Here is a 4,583-nt window from a genome sequence, read left to right as displayed (position 1 = left end):
CCTCAACTACTAATGTACAGTTTTAGCCCACTAACTATCCCACTATTGGCAATGGTACTACTGTACTTTCAATAAAGCAATCGTACTATCAAATCCACAAAAACTCTGTCTGAATACATTGCTCTATGGGTTCAGTTGACTATTTAATCTGCAGTTTCCTATGACCTGTATCCCAAAGACACACCATGTCAAACTGTACGTGGGCAACTGTGCACTCAATGGGTATGGACTAGTTTTATTTTATTTTATTTTATTTTGTTGAAAAAAGAAAATAACAAACTTAAAAAAAAAAAAAAATCAAACAATAATTTGGTGGCCCCTCTGCAGTAACTCTGAGGATGCCACAGACCCATGCTGTGGTACAAACGTTCACCATATTGGATACTTCTTGCAATTATTGGGTTGGGTTCACATAGTAAATGTACATATTGTGAGTGGCTTTGGATAAAAGTAATGGAATGGAATATCACCAAGTAAATAGTAAGTAAACATAGTTAATGTGGGGGATATAAACGCAGCATGATGTGAGCTGATTCTGCTGATGCTATGGGGAATAATATTAAGGAATACATCTACAAGATGGAGTCTTATTAGTGAGATACAATATTTGATTATGACACACAATTTAATTTACAATAGATGATAAACAATTGTATTCTAATCCCACCTCCATCTCTGCTGTAATCCCCATTTATGTTATAAGATACGGTTGCACCACACCACACATTTCACTTAATGTCATGAAGTATTAATACTGTATCACAACACTGTAGTCAGAAAATAAGGAAACATTTTCAATTTGTCCAGTCCTGGACATAGTGTAAAAAAGTTGAATAGGACACCAGATATTTTTTTCTTTTTACTTTGACATAATTCATGAATTCTGTATGCGATTTATTCCCAACACACAACATTCACATGATCAGTGTAGATTCATAATGTACAGCAATTTTTCTTAGACTGGGGTTTTAGGCATATAGAAATATCTTGAAGATGTGTTTTCTAATTTCTGGTAATTTAAGGCCATACACAAGAGGATTTACAACTGGAGGAATGATAATAAATTCTACTGATAGAATTGCAGCCAAAAATGGATTTATCTTGTCAAGATTTTGTCGGTTCAGGGCAGTATCGCTAAATGATGTGATGGAATATATCACAAATGAAATAACATGCGGAAGACAGCTCTGTAATACTTTTCCTCTGACCTCTGGTGACTTCCAACAAGCAATCACAATTTTTAGATAAGTGTACAAGATACAGCTAAAGGGAAGGAAGGCTATGGCTATGGCCCCCAACAAAGCGACAATATTGTTAACAGCATTGGAAACACATGATAATTTTACAATATTCCAGCTGGCACAGTATACCCTCTGTATATTGTTACCACACAGAGGAAGCCTGACAATCAAAATAATGCTTACTGTGAGATAACAGGCTGGACAGACCCAAGCAAAAAATGTCAAAGTGTAGACAGTTTTAGAGTTCATCTTTCTGTGATAATGTAAAGGATGACAAACAGCAACATATCTATCATATGCCATAATGCTCAGAATGGTCAGTTCGTAAAAAGCATATGTGTGAACAACATAAATCTGAGTAAAACAAGCAGGACGAGAGATGAAATGAGTATCACACAGAAGGTCCATGAGGAATCTGGGGAAGAAAGTAGTAGAACCATACAGAGCATTGACAGATAAAAATGCAATAAAAATGTACATGGGCTCATGTAGTGTTTTCTCCTCATGGTAAGATTAGCAGACACAATAAAGCTGTAGAGCAGGAGGCAAAAGACAAAGGCTGGATAACTGTAATGTCCAATGTTCATGAACATGGTTAGGTTAAAGTAAAAAGAGACAGTGCTGTTTTCCATTCTCTGAATCAAAAAGGACAGCATGCATAAATATTAAACCCTTTAACCAACACTGGGTGTTCTGGGAGATGTACACCGTTTATCTTGTCTAGCCTGGAAGATGTCACCACCTTTGTTCACCTCTGGAGAATCTGGAAAGTTCTCATCAAAGCATGTCAAACTTTCTGATAGAGCTCCTATTTTTGGCCACACGAGTGGCATGGCTCTAGTGATGGCAATGTCGGTCTGTTAGATGGTCATATATATGCCACTTTGGTCCAGACTGAAATATCTCAACAACTATTCAATGAATTGTCATGACATTTTGTACAGACATGCCCCCCAGAGGATAAGATAAGATAGGATAAGCTTTATTGTCTGTCCCAGAGGTGACAGAAATTCTCCTTTGACAAGGCTCAAATTCACATTTAAAACACACATCACATTTAAAACACACAAGGGGACTGAAAAACGGTATATGACTGTGCATGTGTCTATTTAATATTGTTTAGAATAGTTACTGCAGTGGGGATGAAAGATTTTGTTGTGTTTTTCCGGGCCAGTGGGACTTTATACCGTTTTCCTGATGGCAGTAACTGGAAGGAGTGGTGGAGGGGGTGAGTGGGGTCCTCTGTGATCAGGGTGGCTTTCCTGATCACTGAGCGGCTGTACAGTTCAGACAGTGGAGTTTGAGGTGAGGCGATTATTTTGCTGGAATGCTTTATTATGCGGGAGAGTTTTGTTTTGTGTTTGACGGTGAGCAGGTTGTACCAGGATGAAATATTGAAGGTGAGAATGGATTCGATGAGTGAACAGTAAACCAACGTTAAAATGTCCTTGCTGTCATGAAAAATCCTGAGTTTCCTCAGCAGCTAGAGGCGCTGTTGTGCTTTTTTGTATACTGAGCCAGTGTGCTGTGCAAAAGACAGGCAGGTGTCTGTCTCTGTTCCCAGGTATTTAAAAGACTGAACCTGCTCCACCAGCTGACCCTGGATGCTGAGTGGTTGGAAAAGGGGCGATGCTGTTTTGTCTCTGCCCCCACAGCACAACTCCTTGTCTTTGTGATGTTGAGCTCCAGTGAGTGCTCAACAAATGTTTGTACCAGGTTGTGACCACCTGCTAGTAAAGGGGCAGAGCATCAGTGCCAGGCAGGTGTGCCACCAGGGCCATGTCATCCGCATATTTAAAAAGTGTCATTCCTTCACTGCTACAGGTGATGCTGGTAGTGTAAACAGAGAAGAGAATGGGGGATAAAACACAGCCTTGGGGAAGTCCTGTGTTTAAAACCAGGTTACTGGATTTAAAACCATTTAAAAGCACCTGCTGTGGTCTGCCCAATAAAAAACTCTTAATACATAAAATCCGTGTTGGGTGAACCTGAAGGTCAGAGAGGCGGTGCAGCAAGTTGTTAGTGTTTACAGTATTAAAAGCAGAGGAGAAATCCATGAATAAAATCCTAGTGTGTAGATGTGCAGAGTCCACATTTTTAGCAACAGTGTCCATAAGTATGAGACTTGCATCCTCTACACTGCGTTTTGGTTTATAGGCAAACTGAAGTGGATCCAGTTTGTCTGACAGCATGTCGATAGCTGGTCACACACTACTCTCTTCATGCATTTACATAAAACAGATGTCAAAGCTACTGGTCTGTAGTCCTTCAGGTCCTTAGCAGGTGTCTTCTTTGGGGATTGGGATTATAGTAGATTCCTTCCACTGGTTGGGGACACAGCCAGAATCCAGAAGGTGTTAGAACAGTCTGGTGAGAACTCCACCAGACTTTGGTAAGCCCATTTACCCTGTAAAATATCTACATGATGTATTAAAAAAAACAAACATATAGGCCTACAGACATTCATGGTTCCCAAACAATGAATCCTAACAACTTTGGTGATCTCCCTACTTTTCCTCTAGCACCATGAGGTTGACATTATGGTTTTCACAGAGATTTGGCTCAACCCTTTCACGATGAACCATTGTCCCAGGGGGGCACTACATTCACTGCGAGGACTGGCTAATAGAATCATAGAGGAACAAGGGGGGAAATGTCTGCTTCATGTTCAACAACCAGTTATGCTTAGATGTGGAGATCAGTTCAACTGGCTGTTCTCCAAATCTTGAGCACCTTTTGATCAGTTGCCATCTTTATTATCTCCAGAGGGAGTTTACATCAATCCTTCCCACAACTGTGTACATCCCACCACATGCCAACATCACCTAAGCCCCGGACAAGTTGTACAGATTGATAGGACCGTGACCTCACAGCCGCAAATGAACTGAAGACCTTCTATGCATTCCTTGACATGCTGAAGAGGCACAAACGGCCCAGACATCTGCCCATTAGCAACCCAGGGCAGATGCGTGCAGACCTTTTAAAGGAAGTAAGAGTCCCTGGACCTGATTGCATCCCTGGTCAAGATGCTCACTGCTTCAGCCTGTAGCCCCCAGATGTTTCAAAGACCACTATTGTCCCTGTTCTCAAAAAGACCAAAGCTTCTGCGTAAACTATCACCCATCATGAAGTGCTTTGAGTGGTTAGTCGAAATCAACATCACCTCCTTGCTTCCTTACTCACTAGACCCACTACAAACTGCACAGGGGAGACTGGGGTAAGTTGAGCCAAAGGGTAAGTTGAGCCACCCCTTGTTGCTAGGAAACTGTAAATAAAATTGAGCATGTGACCAAATATTTAGGAGGAAGACATCATTTCATGGAGTCTGTGAAGGTAAGAACC

The 4,583-nt window shown here is 40.9% G+C and overlaps 1 pseudogene; it reads right to left on the bottom strand.

Annotated features, from left to right (window-relative positions):
- Window positions 1–968: 968 nt before the first annotated feature.
- On the bottom strand, window positions 969–1,873 carry LOC126393510 (putative gustatory receptor clone PTE01; annotated as a pseudogene).
- Window positions 1,874–4,583: the final 2,710 nt, after the last annotated feature.

Source organism: Epinephelus moara, chromosome 7 (genome assembly GCF_006386435.1).
Source record: "Epinephelus moara isolate mb chromosome 7, YSFRI_EMoa_1.0, whole genome shotgun sequence".
Classification (NCBI taxonomy): domain Eukaryota; kingdom Metazoa; phylum Chordata; class Actinopteri; order Perciformes; family Serranidae; genus Epinephelus; species Epinephelus moara.
Note: the sequence above shows the minus strand (reverse complement) of the source record. Positions and strands in the feature narration are given on the sequence as shown.